This window comes from Bos indicus x Bos taurus, chromosome 15 (assembly GCF_003369695.1).
Source record: "Bos indicus x Bos taurus breed Angus x Brahman F1 hybrid chromosome 15, Bos_hybrid_MaternalHap_v2.0, whole genome shotgun sequence".
NCBI lineage: Eukaryota > Metazoa > Chordata > Mammalia > Artiodactyla > Bovidae > Bos > Bos indicus x Bos taurus.
This window is the reverse complement of record NC_040090.1, coordinates 82,146,454-82,171,076: the sequence shown is the minus strand read 5'-3', so window position 1 is coordinate 82,171,076 and position 24,623 is coordinate 82,146,454. Positions and strand designations below refer to the sequence as shown.

At 37.9% G+C, this 24,623-nt stretch overlaps 1 protein-coding gene and 1 pseudogene across 11 annotated transcripts in view; both read right to left on the bottom strand.

Annotated features, from left to right (window-relative positions):
• GRIA4 (glutamate ionotropic receptor AMPA type subunit 4) overlaps window positions 1-24,623 on the bottom strand; it is a 678,364-nt gene that overhangs the window by 332,937 nt on the left and 320,804 nt on the right. The window lies entirely within an intron of this gene.
• On the bottom strand, window positions 6,359-6,476 carry LOC113906066 (annotated as a pseudogene).

The following is a 24,623-nucleotide window of genomic DNA, read 5'->3' as shown; positions in this document are numbered from 1 at the left end:
GGTCTCCCCTAGAGCATATAGCCCTGGTGACTAGAGGAGTGGATTCCTCCCATGCATGAGACATCCATAGAAAAAGCCAATTCTCTAAGATCAGCAAATTTAACCAACATAACAAATACAAAAACTAAAACAGCAAACTGGGCAAAATGAGAAGAACAAAACATATGTTCCAAATGAAGAAACAAAATAAATCCTTAGAAGAACTAAGTGGAGATAAGCAACCTATCCAATGAAGAGTTCAAGGTAATGATCATAAATAAAGATGCTCAAAGTACTTGAGATAAGAATGGACAAACACATTGAGAACTTTAACAAGGAATTGGAAAATATAAAAAAGATTCAAATAGAGCTGAAGAATACTATAACTGAAATAAAATATATAATAGAAGGAATTAAAAGTAGATTAGATGATATGAAGAAACAAATTTGTAAACTGGAAGAAAAGTGGAAGCTGAAAAGAAGAAAGAAAAAAAAAGTAAAATTATGAGGACAGTTAGGAGAACTGTGAATTTAACTCAGATGACCAATATATATTATTACTACTGCAGGCAGGAATCTCTCAGAAGAAATGGAGTAGCCATCATGGTCAACAAAAGAGTCCGTAATGCAGTACTTGGATGCAATCTCAAAAACGACAGAGTGATCTCTGTTCGTTTCCAAGGCAAACCATTCAATATCACAGTAATCCAAGTCTATGCCTCAACCAGTAATGCTGAAGAAGCTGAAGTTGAACGGTTCTACAAGACCTTTTAGAAATAACACCCCCAAAAGATGTCCTTTTCGTTATAGGGGACTGGAATGCAAAAGTAGGAAGTCAAGAAACACCTGGAGTAACAGCCAAATTTGGCATTGGAATACGGAATGAAGCAGGGCAAAGACTAATAGAGTTTTGCCAAGAAAATGTACTGGTCATAGCAAACACCCTCTTCCAACAACACAAGAGAAGACTCTATACATGGACATCACCAGATGGTCAACACCGAAATCAGATTGATTATATTCTTTGCAGCCAAAGATGGAGAAGCTCTATACAGTCAGCAAAAACAAGACCAGGAGCTGACTGTGGCTCAGACCATGAACTCCTTATTGCCATATTCAGACTTAAATTGAAGAAAGTAGGGAAAAACACTAGACCATTCAGGTATGACCTAAATCAAATCCCTTATGATTATACAGTGGAAGTGAGAAATAGATTTAAGGGCCTAGATCTGATAGATAGAGTGCCTGATGAACTATGGAATGAGGTTCATGACATTGTACAGGAGACAGGGATCAAGACCATTCCCATGGAAAAGAAATGCAAAAAAGCAAAATGGCTGTCTGGGGAGGCCTTCCAAATAGCTGTGAAAAGAAGAGAAGCGAAAAGCAAAGGAGAAAAGGAAAGATATAAACATTTGAATGTAGAGTTCCAAAGAATAGCAAGAAGAGATAAGAAAGCCTTCCTCAGTGATCAATGCAAAGAAATAGAGAAAAACAACAGAATGGGAAAGACTACAGATCTCTTCAAGAAAATCAGAGATACCAAAGGAACATTTCGTGCAAAGATGGGCTTGATAAAGGACAGAAATGGTATTGACCTAACAGAAGCAGAAGATATTAAGAAGAGATGGCAAGAATACACAGAAAAACTGTACAAAAAAGATCTTCATGACCCAGATAATCACGATGGTGTGATCACTGACCTAGAGCCAGACATCCTGGAATGTGAAGTCAAGTGGGCCTTAGACAGCATCACTACGAACAAAGCTAGTGGAGGTGATAGAATTTGAAATAGAGCTATTTCAAATCCTGAAAGATGATGCTGTGAAAGTGCTGCATTCAATATGCCAGCAAATTTGGAAAACTCAGCAGTGGCCACAGGACTGGAAAAGGTCAGTTTTCATTCCAATCCCAAAGAAAGGCAATGCCAAAGACTGCTCAAACTACCACACAATTGCACTCATCTCACACGCTAGTAAAGTAATGCTCAAAATATTCCAAGCCACCGCTTCAGCAATATGCGAACCGTGAACTTCCTGATGTTCAAGCTGGTTTTAGTAAAGGCTGAGGAACCAGAAATCAAATTGCCAACATCCGCTGGATCATCAAAAAAGCAAGAGAGTTCCAGAAAAACATCTATTTCTGCTTTACTGACTATGCCAAAGCCTTTGACTGTGTGGATCACAATAAACTGTGGAAAATTCTGAAAGAGATGGAAGTACCAGACCACCTGGTCTGCCTCTTGAGAAATTTGCATGCAGGTCAGGAAGCAACAGTTAGAACTGGACACGGAACAACAGACTGGTTCCAAATAGGAAAATGAGTATGTCAAGGCTGTATATTGTCACCCTGTTTATTTAACTTCTATGCAGAGTAATCATGAGAAACGCTGGACTGGAAGAAACACAGGCTGGAATCAAGATTGCCAGGAGAAGTATCAATAACCTCAGATATGCAGATGACACCACCCTTATGGCAGAAAGTGAAGAGGAACTAAAAACCCTCTTGGGGAAAGTGAAAGTGGAGAGTGAAAAAGTTGGCTTAAAGCTCAACATTCAGAAAACGAAGATCATGGCATCTGGTCCCATCACTTCATGGGAAATAGATGGGGAAACAGTGGAAACAGTGGCAGACTTTATTTTTCTGGGCTCCAAAATCACTGCAGATGGTGACTGTAGCCATGAAATTAAAAGACGCTTACTCCTTGGAAAGAAAGTTATGACCAACCTAGATAGCATATTCAAAAGCAGAGACATTACTTTGCCAACAAAGGTTCGTCAAGTCAAGGCTATGTTTTTTTTTCTGTAGTCATGTATGGATGTGAGAGTTGGACTGTGAAGAAGGCTGAGTGCTGAAGAATTGATGCTTTTGAACTGTGATGTTGGAGAAGACTCTTGAGAGTCCTTGGACTGCAAGGAGATCCAACCAGTCCATTCTGAAGGAGATCAGCCCTGGGATTTCTTTGGAGGGAATGATGCTAAAGCTGAAACTCCAGTACTTTGGCTACCTCATGCAAAGAGTTGACTCATTGGAAAAGACTCTGATGCTGGGAGGGATTGGGGGCAAGAGAAGAAGGGGAAGACAGAGGATGAGATGGCTGGGTGTCATCACTGACTCGATGGACGTGAGTTTGAGTGAACTCCGGGAGTTGGTGATGGGCAGGGAGGCCTGGTTTGCTGCGGTTCATGGGGTCTCAAAGAGTAGGACACGACTGAGCGACTGATCTGTTCTGATCTGATCTAGGAGAACTGTGGAACAATATCATGCATATTAACATTGATATTTTGGGGGTCCCAGAAAAAAATGGTAGAGAAGGGGCAGAAGACAAAATAGCTGGATACTTCCTTAGCCTGGGAAAGAAACAGACATCCAGGTCCAGGAATCACAGAGAGTCTCAAACAGAATCAAATTGGAGATACACACCAACACATATCATATTCAAAATGGTAAAAATTAAATTAAGAAAGATTATTAAAATCAGCAAGGGAAAAGCAACAAGTTAAACATAAAGGGACTCCCAAAAGTCTACCAGCACATTTTTTTAGCAGAAATGCTGTTAGTCATAAGGGAATGTGTTAGTTGTTCAGTTGTGTCCAACTCTTTGCAATCCCATGGACTGTAGCCTGCCAGGCTCCTCTGTCCATGGAATTCTCCAGGCAAGAATACTGGAGTAGATTGCCATTTCCTTCTCCAGTGCATCTTCCTGACCCAGGGATCAAACCAGAGTCTCCCACATTGTGGGCAGATTCTTTATTGTTTGAGGCTCCAGGGAAGACCCCATAAGGGAATAGCATGATATATTTACAAGTGACAAAAGGGAAACATGCACAACCAAAAAGGCTTTCATTTAAGCATGCTATCTGGCAAGGATTTCATCCTAATTTGAAGGAGTTCCTCAAGCTAGCAAAGGGTTTTACAAGAAATGTTGTTGGGCCTTCTTTAAGTAGAAAAGAAAAAGCCACAACTAGAAATATCAAATGGATGAAAGGAAAGATTTGTTGGTAAAGGCAAATATAGAGTAAAGTTAATAAATCGACCACATATACAGCTAGTAGGAAGCTTAAAAGATCAAAGTAGGAATATCATCTATATGCACAGTACATAATTAAGAGATACACAAGCAAGAAAATGTAAAACATGATGTCATAACCATAATGGGAGTGGGCTGTTAAAATGCATTTGAATTTAGAACAGCAACTTAAAATAGTCATGTATACATAGGATGGTGTATATAAACCTCATGGTAACCACTCTAATACTTTGGCCACCTGATGTGAAGAGCTGATTCATTGGAAAAGATTCTGATGCTGGAAAAGATTGAGGCCAGGAGGAGAAGCAGGTGACAGAGGATGAGATGGTTAGGTGGTATTGCTGGCTCAATTGACATGAGTTTGAGGAACTCTGGGAGATGGTGAAGGGCAGGGAAGCCTGCTGTGCTGAAGTTCATGGGATTACAAAGAGCTGGACATGACTTAGCTACTGAACAATAACAACAGTGGTAACCACAAACCAAAACTCTGTCATAAATATACCTACGGAGTAAAGAAGGACATTTGAATATATCTCTAAAGATAGTCATCAAATCACAAGGGAGTATATCAAAAGAAAAAAAGGACCAAAAACCAACTCAACAATAATCCAAAATCAATTAACAAAATGGCAATGAGTACAAAACTATTAATAATTACCTTAAATGTGAATAGACTAAATGGTCCAAAGAAAAGACACAGAGTGGCTGAATGTATACATAAATAAGACCCATACAGAAGCTGCCTCCGAGAGACTTACTTCAGATATAAACACACCCAAACTGCATGTGAGATGAGAAATGATATTCCATGAAAGTGAAGAAAGCTGGAGTATCAATACTTATATAAGACAAAACAGACATTAAAACAAAGACTGTAACAGGATGATCAAGGGATCAATCTAAGAATAAGATATAACATTGTAAATATATATTGTCCCTACAGAGAAGCACCTAAATACATAAAGCTAACATTAACAGATAAAAAGTGAGATATCTATAGTAACACAATAATAATAGTGGACTTTATCCCCTCACTTACATCAATGGCCAAATCATCCAAATCAATAAGGAAACACTGACCTTAAATGACACATAGAGCCAATGGACTTAAATGATAACAGAGCATTCCATCCAAAGCGGCAGTATACACTCTTCAAGTGCACATGGAACATTATCTAGGAAAGATCATGTGCTAAGCCATAAAATATTAATCAATAAATAGAAGAAAATTGAATTCATGGAAAGCATCTTTTCTGATCACATTACTATGACACTAGAAATCAACTATTTTATTAATAGTTTGCATTAAAAATGCAAAAATCACAAATATATGGAGGCTGAACAACATGCTAAAAACAACTAGTGGACCATTGAAGAAATCAAACAGGAAACTAAAAAATATCTGGAGAAAAATAAAAAGACAATGACCCCAAATCTATGGATTGCAACAAATTAGTTGTAAGTGAGAAGTTTATGGTGTTAGAAGTCTACCTCAGGAAACAAGAAAAATTTCAAGTAAATGACCTAATTGCATACTTCATTAAAGTAGAGAAAGTAGAACAAGCAAAACGCAGACAAAACCCAGTAGTTCAGTTCAGTTCAGTCTCTCAGTCATGTCCAAAGCTTTGCAACCCCATGGAGTGCAGCACATCAGGCTTCCCTGTTAATCACCAACTCCCAGAGCTTGTTCAAACCCATGGCCATCGAGTCTGTGATGCCATCGAACCATTTAATTTTCTGTTGTCCCCTTCTCCTCCTGCCTTCAATCTTTCCCAGAATCTTTTCCAATGAGTCAGTTCTGTGAATCAGGTAGCCACAGTACTGGAGTTTCAGCTTCAGCATCAGTCCTTCCAATGAATATTCAGAATTTATTTTCTTTAGGATTGACTGGTTGGATCTCCTTGCAGTCCAAAGGACACTCAAGAGTCTTCTCCAACATCACAGTTCAAAAGCATCAAATCTTTGGTGCTCAGTCTTATTTATAGTCCAACTCTCGCATCCATACATGACTGCTGGAAAAACCATAGCTTTGACTAGACAGACTTTTGTTGGCAAACTAAAGTCTCTGCTTTTTAACATGCTATCTAGGTTAGTCATAGCCTTTCTTCCAAGAAGCAAAGAAAGAAAGAAAAGAAAGTGAAATCGCTAAGTCGTGTCCAACTGTTTGTGACCCCATGAACTGTAGCCTACTAGGCTCCTCAGTCCATGGCATTTTCCAGGCAAGAGTACTGGGGTGGGTTGCCATTTCCTTCTCCAGGGGATCTTCCTATCCCAGGGATTGAACCCTGGCCTCCTGCATTGTAGGCAGACACTTTACTGTCTGAGCCACCAGGAAAGCCCCAAAAGAAAAGCCTACAGACCTGGTATTCCCAGGCGGCCTCCCATCCAAATACTGGCTAGGCCCGACCCTGCTTAGCTTCGGAGATCAGATGAGATTGGGCGCATTCAGGGTGGAATGGCTGTAGCATCTTTTAATTTCATGGCTGCAGTCACCAACTGCAATGATTTTGGAGCCCAAGAGACCAAAGCCTGTCACTGTCTCCATTGTTTCCTCATCTATTTTCCATGCAGTACTAGGACCGGGTGCCATAACCTTAATTTTTTGAATGTCTAGTTTTAAGTCAACTTTTTCACTCTCGTTTTTCACTTTCATCAAGAGACTCTTTAGTTCTTTGCTTTCTGGCATAAAGAGTCATCTGTGTATCTGAGGTTATTGATATTTCTCCTGCAATCTTGATTCCAGCTAGTGGTTCACCCAGTACAGCATTTTGCATGATGTACTCTGCATGTAAATTAAATATGTAGGGTGACATTATACAGCCTTGAGGCACTCCTTTCCCAATTTTTAACTAGTCCATTGTTCCATGTTCAGTTCTAACTGTTGCTTCTTGACCTGCACACCGATTCCTAAGGAGGCAGGTAGAGCTGTCTGGTATTTCAATCTCTAAGAATTTTCCACAGTTTGCTGTGATCCACACAGTCAAAGACTGACATAGCCAATATTGCAGAAGTAGATATTTTTTGGTACTCTCTCACTTTTTGAATGATCCAACATGTGTTGGCAATTTGATCTCTGGTTCCTCTGTCTTTTCTAAATCTAGCTTGAACATCTGGAAGTTTTCAGTTCATGTACTGTTGAAGCCTGGATTGGAGAATTTTGAGCATTACTTTGCAAGCATGTGAGATGGGTGTGAGCATGCAGTAGTTCAAACATTCTTTGGCATTACCCTTCTTTGGGATTGGAATGAAAACTGACATTTTCCAGTCTTGTGGCCTCTCTGCTGAGATTTCCAAATTTGCTGGCATATTTAATGCAACACTTTCACAACAACATCTTCTAGTATTTGAAATGGCTCAACTGAAATTCCATCACCTCCACTAGCTTTGTTTGTAGTGATGCTTCCTAATGCCCACTTGACTTCACATTTCAGGATGTCTGGCTCTAGGTGAGTGATCATACCATTTGGGTTAACCAGTGGTTATGTGGGTCATTAAGATCTTTTTTGTATAGTTCTTCTGGGTATTCTTGCCACCTCTTCTTAATATCTTCTTCTTCTGTTAGGTCCATGCAATTTCAGTCCTTTATTTTACCCATCTTTGCATGAAGTTTTCCCTTGGTATCTCTAATTTTCATGAAGAGATCTCTAGTCTTTCCCATTATATTGCTTTCCTCTATTTCTTTGCATTGATCACTGAGGAAGGCTTCTTTATCTCTCCTTGCTATTCTTTGGAACTCTTCATTTGATGGATATATCTTCCCTTTTCACCTTTGACTTTAGCTTCTCTTTTTTTCTCAGCTATTTGTAAGGCCTCCTCAGACAACATTTTTGCCTTTATGCATTTATTTTTCTTGGGGATGGTCTGAATCACTGCCTCCTGTACAATGTCATGAAACTTCACCCATAGTTCTGCCTATCAGATCTAATTCCTCGAATGTATTTGTCACTTTCACTGAGTAATTGTAAAGTATTTGAGTTTAGGTCATCCCTGAATGGTCTAATGGTTTTCCTTACTTTCTACAAATTAAGTTTGAGTTTTGTAACAAGGAGTTCATGATCTGAGCCACAGTCAGCTCCTGGTCTTGTTTTTGCTGACTGTATAGAGCTTACCTGCGGGGAGCCAGCATGAGGACCTCCACCCATGGCAAAGGTCATGAGGGAAGGAGGCTCAACATATGCAAGGTGGGATCGAACCTCAGGAGTCCCCCTGGAAATCCTCGAGCATCTACCCCCATAACCAGAGCCTGCCTACTTTACTATTTTGTACTCTCACCTACACCTCTGACTTTATGGGCGGCTGTCCCCCACCACCTCTTTCGGAGAAGGCGTTAACTTAGAGCTCCAGTTAATAAAAACTCCTGGCGTGACAAGAGTGTTTTAACCTACAAACTCCTCTGAAGGTTCTCTAGCCTGCCTGACAGGCTTGTCCGGCCACATGTGATTGCTCACAGCCTCCCAACCGTGAGAGGCACAAGATGCTTTAAACTTTCTAAAAACAGGTTCCTTAGAAAAGTTAGAAAACCATTAGTATAAGTATAGTGGGCTGATTAGAAATTGTATTGGTGAAGGGTTTTTCATTTGTTGAGCCAATGTTTGTTGCTAAGTCTCCACATCCCCTGCCCTTACACACGTTAATGAATATATAGAAGAAATAGGTATCAACCTTTGATATTAATCATGTTAGACCTTAGGCTAAGTAAATTCTTTCCTTAATTAAAACCCACTACACCCTCACCCTATAGGAATGTAACTTTATCTGGTACCTTCGGAAGGTGGAGTCTTTTTTAAGAATAATCACCCCTGGAGAAATAAGTGTCCTGGTTGACTGACAGCTTTCACAAGGAGAGGGTGATAAATTGTCAGCAGGCCCCCTGGCCAGAAGATGATGTAACACCCCTAAGACCTCTGTATACATTTGTATGAAGCACCTGACTTTGATAAAGTCAGGACTGCCGACTCCACGTGACTTTTGCATAACATCTCAGTGTATAAAAGTAGACCATGGAAAATAAAGAATTGGGTTCAGTTTCTTGAAATACTGGTCTCCCCATGTAGCTCTCTCTCTCAAACTCTGGCTGAGTCTCCATCTGAAGCGCGGAACCCACCAAGCTTACTAATTTTGCCTGGGCTTCTAAGATCTGACCTGGGAGGCCTCAGTGTCTCCTCCTTTGGGAGAAAGGAAGGACTCCTGCGGCCTACGTAAGTGGTGCAAACTTCTTGTCTTGAAGTTTCATTGGTCTCCCACGTAAACCAAGCTACTCAGCCTTTTTTCTCCACTGAATTTTCCCACTGAGCTATCCTCATTCTATTACTCTTTATATTTCTAATTAATATCTAATTGAAGCTATTGTATCCTGATCCTCGCTGACACCGTCCCCTCTTCGAACTCCCTGGATCAGCTGGGGCTGGACCTCGGCACTTACTCATCTTTGTCTGCAAAAAAATATAATCAATCTGATTACTGTATTGACCATCTGGTCATGTCCATGTGTATAGTCGTCTCTTGTGTTGTTGGAAGAGGATGTTTGCTATGACCAGTGCGTTCTCTTGGCAAATTCTGTTAGCCTTTCCCTGCTTCATTTTTTGTTCCAAGGCCAAACTTGCCTGTTACTCTAGGTACCTCTTGACTTCCTACTTTCGCATTCCAGTCCCCTGTGATGAAAAACGACATCTGTTTTTGGTGTTAGTTCTAGAAGATCTTGTAGGTCTTCATAGAACCATCCAGTTTCAGCTTCTTCAGCATTAGTGGTTGAGGCATAGACTTAGATTACTGTGGTATTGTATGGTCTGCCTTGGAAATGTATAGAGATCATTTTGTCATTTTTAGGATTGCACTGAAGTACTGCTTTTAGAGTCTTTTGTTGACTATGAGGGCTACTCCATTTCTTCTAAGTGATTCTTGCCTACAGTAGTACATATAAATGGTCACCTGAATTAAATTCACCTATTTCAGTCCATTTTTGTTAACTGATTCTTAATGTCGATGCTCACTCTTGCCACCTCCTGTTTGACCACTTCCAACTTAGCTTGATTTATGGACCAAGCATTCCAGATTAGGAATGCTGTTCTTTACAGCATCGGACTGAAGAGACGGAGCCAGTGTGAAAACAATGCACTGTTTTGGGTGTGACTGGTGATGGAAGTAGAGTCCAATGCTATAAAGAACAAACCCAGTAGAAGGAAAAACATTCATAAATATCATAGTAGAAATAAATGACATAAGAAATAAAAAAAAAAAAAAAGAAAGAAAAAATGAATGAAACCAAGAGCTGGTTATTTGAAAAAAGAAGCAAGATTGAAAAACATGTTCATGGATTGAAATAATTTATATTGTTAAAAAGACCATACACCATGACCAAATGGGCTTTATCCCAGGGATGCAAGGATTCTTCAATATCCACAAATCAATCAATGTAATACACCACATTAACAAATTGAAAAATAAAAACCATATGATTATCTCAATAGATGCAGAGAAAGCCTTTGACAAAATTCAACATCCATTTATGATAAAAACTCTCCAGAAAGCAGGAATAGAAGGAACATACCTCAACATAATAAAAGCTAAATATGACAAAGCCACAGCAAACATTATCCTCAATGGTGAAAAATTGAAAGCATTTCCTCTAAAGTCAGGAACAAGACAAGGGTGCCCACTTTCACCATTACTATTCAACATAGTTTTGGAAGTTTTGGCCACAGCAATCAGAGCAGAAAAAGAAATAAAAGGAATGCAAATTGGAAAAGAAGAAGTAAAACTCTCATTATTTGCAGATGACGTGATCCTCTACATAGAAAACACTAAAGACTCCACCAGAAAATTACTAGAAATAATCAATGACTATAGTAAAGTTGCAGGATACGAAATCAACACACAGAAATCCCTTGCAATCCTATACACTAATAATGAGAAAACAGAAAGAGAAATTAAGGAAACAATTCCATTCACCATTGCAATGGAAAGAATAAAATACTTAGGAATATATCTACCTAAAGAAACTAAAGACCTATATATAGAAAACTATAAAACACTGGTGAAAGAAATCAAAGAGGACACTAATAGATGGAGAAATATACCATGTTCATGGATTGGAAGAATCAATATAATGAAAATGAGTATACTACCCAAAGCAATTTATAGATTCAATGCAATCCCTATCAAGCTACCAACAGTATTCTTCACAGAGCTAGAACAAATAATTTCACAATTTGTATGGAAATACAAAAAACCTCGAATAGCCAAAGCGATCTTGAGAAAGAAGAATGGAACTGGAGGAATCAACCTACCTGACTTCAGGCTCTACTACAAAGCCACAGTTATCAAGACAGTATGGTACTGGCACAAAGACAGAAATATTGATCAATGGAATAAAATAGAAAGCCCAGAGATAAATCCACGCACATATGGACACCTTATCTTTGACAAAGGAGGCAAGAATATACAATGGATTAAAGACAATCTCTTTAACAAGTGGTGCTGGGAAATCTGGTCAACCACTTGTAAAAGAATGAAACTAGACCACTTTCTAACACCATACACAAAAATAAACTCAAAATGGATTAAAGATCTAAACGTAAGACCAGAAACTATAAAACTCCTAGAAGAGAACATAAGCAAAACACTCTCTGACATACATCACAGCAGGATCCTCTATGACCCACCTCCCAGAATATTGGAAATAAAAGCAAAAATAAACAAATGGGACCTAATTAACCTTAAAAGCTTCTGCACCTCAAAGGAAACTATAAGCAAGGTGAAAAGACAGCCTTCAGAATGGGAGAAAATAATAGCAAATGAAGCAACGGACAAACAACTAATCTCAAAAATATACAAGCAACTCCTACAGCTCAACTCCAGAAAAATAAATGACCCAATCAAAAAATGGGCCAAAGAACTCAATAGACATTTCTCCAAAGAAGACATACAGATGGCTAATAAACACATGAAAAGATGCTCAACATCACTCATTATCAGAGAAATGCAAATCAAAACCACTATGAGGTACCAGTTCACACCAGTCAGAATGGCTGTGATCCAAAAGTCTACAAATAATAAATGCTGGAGATGGTGTGGAGAAAAGGGAACCCTCTTACACTGTTTGTGGAAATGCAAACTAGTATAGCCACTATGGAGAACAGTGTGGAGATTCCTTAAAAACTGGAAATACAACTGCCTTATGATCCAGCAGTCCCACTGCTGGGCATACACACTGAGGAAACCAGAAGGGTAAGAGACACGTGTACCCCGATATTCATCGCAGCACTGTTTATAATAGCCAGGACATGGAAGCAACCTAGATGTCCATCAGCAGATGAATGGATAAGAAAGCTGTGGTACATATACACAATGGAGTATTACTCAGCCATTAAAAAGAATACATTTGAATCATTTCTAATGAGGTGGATGAAACTGGAGCCTATTATACAGAGTGAAGTAAGCCAGAAGGAAAAACATCAATACAGTATACTAACGCATATATATGGAATTTAGAAAGATGGTAACAATAACCCAGTGTACGAGACAGCAAAAGAGACACTGATGTATAGAACAGTCTTATGGACTCCGTGGGAGAGGGAGAGGGTGGGAAGATTTGGGAGAATGACATTGAAACATGTAAAATATTGTGTAAGAAACGAGTTGCCAGTCCAGGTTCGATGCACGATACTGGATGCTTGGGGCTAGTGCACTGGGATGACCCAGAGGGATGGTATGGGGAGGGAGGAGGGAGGAGGGTTCAGGATGGGGAACACATGTATACCTGTGGTGGATTCATTTTGATATTTGGCAAAACTAATACAATTATGTAAAGTTTAAAAATAAAATAAAATTAAAAAAAAGAAAAAAAATGATCATACTACCTAAAGAAATATGTGATTTAATGCAATCCCTATCAAAAAAATCAATGACATTTTTCACACAAGTGAACAAATAATTCTGAATTTGTTGGAAACATAAAAGACTCCAAATAGCCAAAACAATCTCTGAGAAAGAACAAAATCTGGAGACATTATGCTATCTGATTTCAAGCTATAAAACAAACCTATAGTAATCAAAACAGTATGGTACTTGCACAAAAACAGACACGTGGATAAATATGGGCCAGAATATAGAGCCCAGATGAGTCCACAGTTATATGCTCAATTAATCTATGACAAAGGAGCCAAGAGTATACAATGAGGAAAAACAGACTCTTAAATAAATGTTGTTTGGTATGGCTACATGCAAAGTAATCAAACGGCTGCTTTCTCACACTATATACAAAAATAAACTCAAAATACATTAAAGGCTTAAATGTAAGACATTAAACTAAACCTTCTGGAATAAAATAGGCAGTATTCGCTTTGACATTGGTGTTAGCAATGATTTTATGGCTATGTATCCTCAAAGATAAGCAAATGAGATTACATTAAACTAAAAAGCTTTTGCACAGTGAGGGAAGCTATCAAAAAAAAAAAAAAAAAAAAAAAAGAAAGAAAGAAAGAAAGAAAAAGAAAGAAAGAAAGAAAGAAAAGAAAAGAAAAAAGAAATGGTCACCTACTAATGGGAGAAGGTATTTACAAATGACACATGCCATAAGAGGTTACTATGCAAAACATATAGAGAGCTCATATAATTCAACATAAAAAGAATAAATAATCTTGTGAAGAAAGGGGCAGAGGATCTACATAGACATTTGTCCAAAGAAGACAGAGAGAGGGGCAACAGGGGCTTGAAAAAATATTCAACATAACTAATAAACAGGGAAATGTATAAGTTAAAACCACGATGAAATGTTACCTCACACTTGTCAGAATGGCAAAAGAACAACAAATAATGTATTGGCAATAATGTGGCAAAAAAAGAACTATTGTGCATGGTTGATGGGAATGTAAATTGGTGTGGCCACTATGGAAAACATTATGGAGATTCCTCAAAAAGTTAAAAACAGAATTACTATAACTCCACTCTAGTATTTATCTGAAGAAAATGAAAACAGTCATTCAAAAAGATATATGCACCCTTATGTTCATTTCAACATTATTTATAATAAAGATATGGAAGAACCTTAAATGCCAATAAATGGATGGATGTATATATTTATATATATATGCACAATGATATATTACTCAGCTATAAAAACGAATGAAATCATGTTCTCAGAGACAACATGGAAGGACAAAAAGGGTATTATGTTAAATGAAATAAGTTCAGACAGAGATGTATAAATAGTATATGATTTGACGTGTGGAATCTAAAAAATAAAGCAAATGAATAAGCATATAAAAATAGAAATGGGTCACAGATTTAAAGAACAAACAGAAGGATAGGTTTAGGGAGAAAATAGAAATAAGTGAGGGAAATTAAGAGTTACAAACTTATGGTTGCAAATATGAGTCATGAGTATAAAATTTACAATGTTGGGAATGTAGTCAATAATTATATAATATATTTTTGTAGTGACAATCAGTAACTGGAGTTACTGTGGTGATAATTTTGAAATGCATGGAAATATTCAATCACTATGTTGTGTCACCCTGCTTATTTAACTTATATGCAGAGTACATCATGAAAAACGCCGGGCTGGAAGAAGCACAAACTGGAATCAAGATTGCCAGGAGAAATATCAATAATGTCAGATATGCAGATGACACCACCTTTATGGCAGAAAGTGAAGAGGAACTAAATAGCTTCTTGATGAAAGTGAAAGAGGAGAGTGAAAAGTTGGCTTAAAGCTCAACATTCAGAAAACGAAGATCATGGCGTCTGGTCCCATCACTTCATGGCAAATAGATAGGGAAGCAGTGGAAAGAGTATCGATTTTATTTTTTTGGGCTCCAAAATCACTGCAGATTGTGATTGCAGCCGTGAAATTAAAAGACGCTTACTATCTAGGCAGCATATTCAAATCAGAGACATTACTTTACCAACAAGGGTCCGTCTAGTCAAGGATGTATGGATGTGAGAGTTGGACTGTGAAGAAGGCTGAGCACCGAAGAATTGATGCTTTTGAACTGTGGTGTTGGAGAAGACTCTTGAGAGTCCCTTGGACTGCAAGGAGATCCAACCAGTCCATTCTAAAGGAGATCAGCCCTGGGATTTCTTTGGAAGGAATAATGCTAAAGCTGAAACTCCAGTACTTTGGCCATCTCATGTGAAGAGTTGACTCATTGGAAAAGACTCTGATGCTGCGAGGGATTGGGGGCAGGAGGAGAAGGGGACGACAGAGGATGAGATGGCTGGATGGCATCACTGAGTCAATGGACGTGAGTCTGAGTGAACTCAGGGAGTTGGTGATGGACAGGGAGGCCTGGTGTGCTGCGATTCATGGGGTCGCAAAGTCGGACACGACTGAGCGACTAAACTGAACTGAACTGAAAGTCCACTTGTATGACTCAGACTGCCTTGATCTCCATCAGTGTTACAGTTCACTATGTTCTAAAGGGGAATCCTTCAGAAGAAGTAAACTATTTTTCAAACTGACATTTAGGACTGTTAAGAATATCACAATGTTTTCACTCAGCATTTGTGTGTGTGTGTGTGTGTGTGTGCCTGCACTGCTTTGGGTCATTAAACTCATTCTGAGCCACAACGAAATGAAAGATAATCATTTAGAAAATCTGCTTATGTAAGCTTAAATTTCACTTCAGCATGTCAGAATATCACCTTCTGTGTTTTTCTTTGAAGCAGTGTCAACACAAATAAGATAACAGAATTTGAATTGGTGCTGTAACAGTTTAGGGTATGTTTGACTCTAATGATTTTCCAACTGAAAAACAACAACAACAACAACAACAAAAAACAAAAACCAACAAGGCTTAAAAAGATAAAACTGCTCAGAGTCACAGCGTAAGTAAAGCAAAGGCCTCTTCAAGTCCAGCACTGAGTCAGATTATGTTGCAAAGAAGACTGCAGTAGGACACATGCATCATGTCTCTGAATGCTGCAGAAATTGTCACAAATACGTACTACAATTGGTGTTAGTCTCTTTACAATCTAGATAAGTTCAGAGAAATAAAAATTAGTAGGGGCTTGGATAGTTTGAGCAGAAGCACAGCAACTGCGATGGACCCGCACAGAAGCATGGCTGAGAGGAGCTACCCCATGCCCAATGTCAAGGGCGGCAACCGACAGTGCCAGGCTGTGATGGTGCAGGAGCGGCGAAAAGGAGCTACCCCACATCCGAGGAGCAGTGGCTCCGTGGGTGCAGGAGGGCCGAGAGGAGCTACTCCATGTTCAAGGTCAGGAAGGGTGACCTCATCCAAGGTAAGGAGCAGTGACTGTGCTTTGCTGGAGCAGCCGTGAAGAGATACCCCACATCCAAGGTGAGAGAAACCCAAGTAAGATGGTAGATGTTGCGAGAGGGCATCAAAGGGCAGACACACTGAAACCATAATCACAGAAAATTAGCCAATCTGATCACACAGGCCACAGCCTTATCTAACTTAATGAAACTAAGCCATGCTGTGTGGGGCCACCCAAGACGAATGGGTCATGGGAAAGAGGTCTAACAGAATGTGGTCCACTGGAGAAGGGACTGGCAAACCACTTCAGTATTCTTGCCTTGAGAGCCCCATGAACAGTATGAAAAGGCAAAATGATAGGATACTGAAAGAGGAACTCCCTAGGTCAGTAAGTGTCCAATATGCTACTGGAGATTAGTGGAGAAATAACTCCAGAAAGAATGAAGGGGTGGAGCCAAAGCAAAAACAATACCCAGTTGTGGATGTTACTGGTGATAGAAGCAAGATCCAATGTTGTAAAGAACAATACTGCATAGAAACCTGAAATGTTAGGTCCATGAATCAAGGCAAATTGGAAGTGGTCAAACAGGAGATGGCAAGACTGAATGTCAACATTCTAGGAATCAGCAAACTAAAATGGACTGGAATGGGTGAATTTAATTCAGATGACCGTTATATCTACTACTGCGGGCAGGAATCCCTTAGAAGAAATGGAGTAGCCATCATGGTCAACAAAAAAGTCCAAAATGCAATACTTGGATGCAATCTCCAAAATGACAGAATGGTCTCTGTTCATTTCCAAGGCAAACCATTCTGTATTACGGTAATCCAAGCCTATGCCCCAACCAGTAATGCTGAAGAAGGTGAAGTTGAATGATTCTATTAAGACCTACAAGACCTTTTAGAACTAACACCCAAAGAAGATGTCCTTTTCATTATAGGGGACTGGAATGCAAAAGTAGGAAGTCAAGAAACACCTGGAGTAACAGCCAAATTTGGCCTTGGAGTATGGAATGAGGCAAGGCAAAGGCTAATAGAGTTTTGCCAGGAGAACGTACTGGACATAGCAAACACCTTCTTCCAACAACACGAGGAGACTCTACACATGCACATCACCAGATGGTCAACACCGAAATCAGATTGATTATATTCTTTGCACCAAAGATGGAGAAGCTCTATACAGTCAGCAAAAACAAGACCAGGAGCTGACTGTGGCTCAGATCATGAACTCCTTATTGCCAAATTCAGACTTAAATTGAAGAAAGTAGGGAAAACCACTACACCATTCAGGTATGACCTAAATCAAATCCATTATGATTGTACCGTGGAGATGAGAAATAGATTTAAGGGCCTAGATCTGATAGATAGAGTGCCTGATGAACTATGGATGGAGGTTCATGACATTGTACAGGAGACAGGGATCAAGACCATCCCCATGGAAAAGAAATGCAAAAAAGCAAAATGACTGTCTGAGGAGGCTTTACAAATAGCTGTGAAAAGAAGAGAAGTGAAAAGCAAAGGAGAGAAGGAAAGATATAAGCATCTGAATGCAGAGTTCCAAAGAATAGCAAGGAGAGATTAGAAAGCCTTCTTCAGCGATCAGTGCAAAGAAATAGAGGAAATGAACATATGAAAGGAAATGAAGTGTATGAAAAGGCAAAATGACAGAATACTGAAAGAGGAACTCTTATGGATGTGAGAGTTGGACTGTGAAGAAAGCTAAGTGCCAAAGAATTGATGCTTTTGAACTGTGGTGTTGGAGAAGACTCTTGAGAGTCCCTTGGACTGCAAGGACATCCAACCAGTCCATTCTAAAGGAGATCAGTCCTCGATATTCATTGGAAGGACTGATGCTGAGGCTGAAACTCCAATACTTTGGCCACCTCATGCGAAGAGTTGACACATTGGAAACGACCCTTATGCTGGGAGGGATTGGGGGCAGGAGGAGAAGGGGACAACAGAGGATGGGAGGGCTGGATGGCATCATTGACTTGATGGACCAAACTTGATAAGTTTGTGTAAACTCCAGGAGTTGGTGATAGACACAGAAGCCTGGGGTGCTGCGATTCATGGGGTTGCAAAGAATTGGACACGACTGAGCTACTGAACTGAATTGAGCTGCTTAATTTGAGATCAGCACTTTGAAATCTAATATAAACCTTGAACCATTGGTTAAAATCTAATTTCAAGTGACTTTTATAGTTGCAATTCACAGGACTAGAAGCATAATACTATTTTTATAGATTTGTATTTCACATCATGGGGTTAACATCTTAATTTGTCTTGTACACTTTTATGTTTCCTGGTTTTTATCAGTTGTATTTGTAATTATACCAAATGTAGTGTTCTTTTTTCCCAAAAAGTGCTAATTTACCTTTTGGGTTGATTTTCCTTCAGAACGAGGGTAGAATCCATTAAATGCTTCCATCTCCCTCTGTGTGGCTAGAAATGTGTAACTCCCACATTTGACTGTAGATATTTTAGTTATGAGCCCTTATTTCCTTTGACTCAAAAATTCCAGATTTCATAATTCAGCATTTTAAAGTAATCTTCATGTCACTGTCTATTTTTATATAAATATATTTTATCAAAAATTTTTATTATGATAGTTTTCAAAGGCCTTAACAGATTGTCCTTATTTCATGCCTGACTTCCAGTTTTCAATCCAGCTAGTCATGAATGTATAGACTAGTGTTTGGAAAGCCTTTTTTTCTCTACTATTTATTTGCATAGATATTTCCAGTTGCTTATTGAAATTAACAATTATACTGTAGAGTATATTAATTCTATTAATTTTAGAAACATCACATAGAGTTTTATAGGCTGCTTAGAATATCTAATGCCATTTTAATATAGCATATTTTGATTTCTAGAATTATATTACTTGTCATGTAGTCATTCAATTTCAATTTTATATTGAACATTTTCTTATTTTCAACAATGGTTTTTAGTATTAGTGTTAGTAATCAAGCATGGACTAGTTCCATTCACTTTTATGTCTTTGATTTTTTGGGGAAATCTCTTATTAACAATGAACCGTCAATATACTCCTATTTAATAAATAGAAATAGACTATTGTAAAGACAATAACCACCAGTCTTCCATGGTTGCTCAGAGGTTAGAGCATCTGCCTGCAATGCAGGAGGCCTGGGTTCAATTCCTGGGTTGGGAAGATCCCCTGGAGAAGGGAATGGCAACCCACTCCAGTATTCTTGCCTGGAAAATCCCATGGACAGAGGACAGAGGCTACAGTCCACGGGGTAGCAAAGAGTTGGACACGACTGAGCAACTTCACTTTCAGTTTCAAAGACAGTATATTTTCATTGTTAATGCTAATAAAACAAAAACAGAACTAGGGATAAAACCCCAAACTAGGGATACTGTCAATTCACCTTTTTATTTTACTACAAACTGTATTTAAACAACATTTTAAAATATCAAACTTATATGATACATGATATCAATATTACTTGCATAATTCTCCCACTCTGTTTTTGTTTTTGAACTTCAAGAACAGCTTAATGAACAGAATTCTTCACCTCTTACAGCCTGTCTTATGTTGCTTACAAAACGTTTCCTTGGTCTTAGATTTCTCTAAACTCCATGACTATAGGACAACATTATAGTTTTTGTATTCTTCAAGGGGTAGGGGGTCTAATAAAGCTCTACATAAACAATGGGACTTCATGTACTATTGGGGAAAGATAATCACTATTGCTTATTCACTATATCTGCTCAAATTTACATTATAAAGTATTATATAATCATTTATGAATTACTTTGACTATAGTCTACTAGAGCCAAATGCTTTTTGACTCTTTATGCAGAGAAAAAGGATGGATTTTGAACAGTTCTGAAACTGTCTTTGGTCTGGACTACCAGATTAGAGACTCTGTTTTTTCACCAGAATGGAATGAATGAAAATCACTGTAATGTTTAAAACATACACTAAGGAAAGGAATGCTTTTCACCTCTGTTTTCTGAGGAGAATCTGGGGAGTTGGAGAACAATGCCTCCATTTCCATGGTGGTGAGTACTGGCTTTGGTAACTTTCCTTTATCTATTCTCTGAAGGAGATTTCTCTCTTTGAGTGAGGGAGTCCATTTTTCTTTTCTGAAAGTCCAGGATGTACCTTAACAGCATGTTTACAGCCTAGTTCATGGTGAAATTGCTAGTGATTCAATTAAAACCACTGTTCTGTAGCTTAAATATTTAAAGAGAGCTGCTCCTGCAGAGTAATGGTCACATTACATTTAAGCTTACCTTACAAAAAATCAAAAAAGCCTCATTTAATAAAAGACCTTGGCTATGGAGCAAGATTTTTTCCCCACACTGAATTACAAGAGAAAGATTAATATATACTATATCTTATTTATAATTTAATCACCAGAATCTATCACAGTACATGATACAACACCAGCACCTGAAAATTCTTGGTTAAATGAATGAATTAGTAAATTAATTTGTATAATTAATCCAATCTTGAATTCTGTTTAGTATGCTTCCATCTAAAGAATTCGCATAAGGAGATAGTAAAGCATTATAAAGGTAAATGTTTCATAAATCAATAATATATTGAGAAGTAAAATGTACACTGCTTAATGATTAGATTTTGAAATTTGTTATAATGAATGAACCTAAAGAAGAAAAAATTATGCTTCACTTTCATCATGACTTGTGATAAACCACTGTAATAGTAGATGCAACTCAATGACATGATCTTAAGTGCTGTAACAAGGTCATTAATATTTTAAAAAAGCATTTTAACAAACTGCTGATTAATAGCACACATTTTATTCTAGGCTTGAACATCTTTACCCTAGGCAATTGTTACCATTGGCAAGAGTTCTCCAATATTTTCATGTTTCAATTATTTGATTTTAGTACTAGATTAAAAGACAGAATACAGAAGGTGAGAGATTAGCCAGATGTTAGTTAAGTATGGAACACATGACTTTTTGACATAACTGTAAAGATGTGAGCATAATTTGATTATATATATTGTAAATTTCCTATGAAAGGACTATCATTTGAAAAAATATCAAAGGTCTAAGCTATATCAGCACATGCTTAGTTCATGCTTTATTAGAAATGTCTGAAGGTGATGGTTAGTTGCAACTTCCCAAGAAACAATTTATGTCTCTGTGGTACCTTATAAAAATAAATTAAATCACCCCTAATTAGTGTTTTATTTATTTATAATATCTTTTTTCATTCTATCCTCCCTGTAATATCTTACTTATTCTCCATTTTATATTGGAAACAACATTTATTGCCTTTCAGACTGATATAATTGATCAATATAATAGCAATAATTAACATATGCACATTTTGCATATATGTGCAAATGACTTTCAATATGTATTGGTGAATTTCTACAGATTCTGAAATACATCCCATATCCACTGAATCAGAATCTCTATTGAGAACCACAACTATAGGCTATGGCAATTAAGTGATGCTTAAGTTTTTTAAATAATTTTTTCCTTGCAAAAGTAGTTACATTTTAAGAACTCTTTTCTTTTTAATGGGATTTCGATACCTCAGTTGGTAAAGAATCCGCCTGCAGTGAAGGAGACCTGGGTTTGATCCCTGGGTGTGGGAAGATTTCCTGGAGAAGGGAAACGCTACCCACTCCAGTATTCTGGCCAGGAGAATTCCAAGGACTGTTTAGTCTATGATATTGGAAACAGTCAGACACCACTGAGCGATTTTCACTTTCACTTTCTTTTTAACAACGCAAATCTGATTTATGCCAGCAAAAGGAGTATGGCTAAATCTTTGATTGGAAGAAATACTTGTAAAGTTTAAAGTTTGCATGACTTAAAAATGGAAAATTGGTACTTTTTTGTGATACAATGGAAAAGATGATTTGTACAAAAAATCACAAAATTTCAAGATGTCTAAGCCAATATCCACTATTTATTAAATAGATCTCATTTACTAAATATATCTCAGCACATACTGATTGAGTGCAAATACATATCCAGTACTGTGCTAATAATCAGGGTTACAAAGATGAACAAGTGGGAGCAGACTCCTGTACTCATGCCATTTAAACTATGAAAAGCTCATATTCAATAATTAATGTTGAAATAATTATTTTAATAACAGAATTAAATTTTTAATAGCTATCTGTCTAGTCTGTATGCAAATTGTAAAAATGTGATGTCTAACAGACTACAGAAAACGCTTCTTTTGTCTTCCAAAGTAAATGTCTTACAAATTAAATCTGATTAGTCATTCAGTCATATCTGACTCTTTATGACCTTATGGACTGTAGCCTGCCAGGCTCCTCCATCGATGAAGTTCTCTAGGCAAGAATACTGGAGTCGGTTGTCACTCCCTTCTCCAGGGAATCTGCCCAACCCAGGGATTGAACATGGATCTCTTTCTTGCAAGCAGATTCTTTGCCGTTTGAGCCAGCAAGGAAGCCCAATTACAAGGTAACTAAATTATACTACAATTAATTTGCTAAACCAACATAGGGATAAATTTATGGGATAATGTTAAATAATACTAATTATGAAAACTATAACTTATGTAATATTTATGATGATTCAAACATTGTTCTAAGCTTTTTCATAGATGCACTCAATCTTTCAAAACAACTATATAGGGAAGGTAGTATTATTGTCTCCATTTGACATGTTGAGGTGAGGAACAGAGAGATAAGCAACCTAAAGTCACATAATATAGGAGGAAAAATCAGGATGTAAACCCAGGTAGACTGGCACTGAAGATGATTATGCTCTAATAATTTTGCTACATCTAAATCCATATGTAAATGATTAATGTATTACAATGCAACTTCACAAAACTGAGTAAGGTGAAGCTAAATACTGGTGTATAAGATTTTTTTTTCTCTTTTATACACACATACACAAACCAAGAAGCTATTTTATGTTTTCTTATTTCAAAGCTTTTCATGTTTTGAATGCCACAATTGAGAAATATTTTAATACTATGCCATAATAAAAGGTAGCCAGTATAATTTTGGAATTGCAACTGTCAGGAAGAAACATATGGTTGATAAAGGAAGCTTTGCAACATTTCTGATGAACAGCTGTTCTAGTTGATTGAATTCTTCCTCAGATGACTGTTGTTGAGTCTTTATATTTCTGCACTGGTATTATGCATCCTCTGAAAGGAATTCAGAATTATGCAAATGAGTGGGAAAAGATCTATCTCTGTGCAGTTGGATAATTCCCAGTATAACAGCTGTGTGAGGCTAAGACTGAAAGTGACTCTAGAAACGAGAAGATTGCGGGGCTTTGTGTTCTCTTAATTTTGGTTTTAAACTTTCCCAAATGTTTGAGAACTACACACAGTAAATTGTTTCAGATTAGATTAGTTCAAAATGCCTTTAATCCATGGTAATGATACAATTAATACATATATTTTCTGTTCTTCACTGGAAACAATAAAGAATCATAGTAAAAAACATTTATCCTTGAATTATTTTACTTTTGTTTTTCAAGGACAACCTGGCATTATAAGAGCTTCCCTGGTGACTCAGACAGTAAAGAATCTGCTTGCAATGCAGGAAACCTGGGTTTGATCCCTGGGTTGGGAAGATCCCGTGGAGAAGGGAATGGCAACCCACTCCAGTGTTTTTGCCTGGAGAGTTCCATGGACAGAGTATGGAGTCACAAAGAGTTGGACATGACTGAGCAATGTAATACTTTTACTTCGGCATTAAAAAGGTAAAACCACTGAATTTAGTGTCAGAATATCTCATTTTCATGCTAAACTGAGTTAAGTGGGAGCAACCATTATTAAACAGCTATTATGGGCCTGGTATTAATTTGAGTACCAATACAACTTTGCATTTATTATTTCACTCTATCTTCAGCCCTATCAGAGGATTGGAAAGTCTGATAAGCAGCCAGAAAATGCTGAAGCCGGAATCTAAACCCGAGCCAGTTCTGTTTGAATCCAAAGCCCTTGACCTTTCCATAGCACATGAATATTTCTCTTCCTTTATGAAGTCATGTTGGGCTTTTGTTGATGAGAAGTGGGCAGTTCCTTGGTGTGATCTGAGACGGACACAAAGATCTACTCAAAACAGTGCCTAATCTTCATCCTGCCACTTATCCATTTGATTCAGTCTTGAATTTAAGGTAGTGTTTCTCAAACTTGGGAAATCACAGACCCGAAAGACTATCTTCAGACCTCTCAGGGTCTGTGAATGCTAATGTGAAAAACATCACCTTAAAAGCTAAGCCCTGTATCTTTGCTTTATTGTTTGATTCCATGTAATGGGGGCTTCCCTGATAGCTCAACTGGTAAAGAGTTGGCCTGCAATGCAGAAGACCCAGTTGGATTCCTGGGTGGGCAAGATCCCCCAGAGAAGGGATAGGCTACCCACTACAGTATTCTTAGGCTTCCCT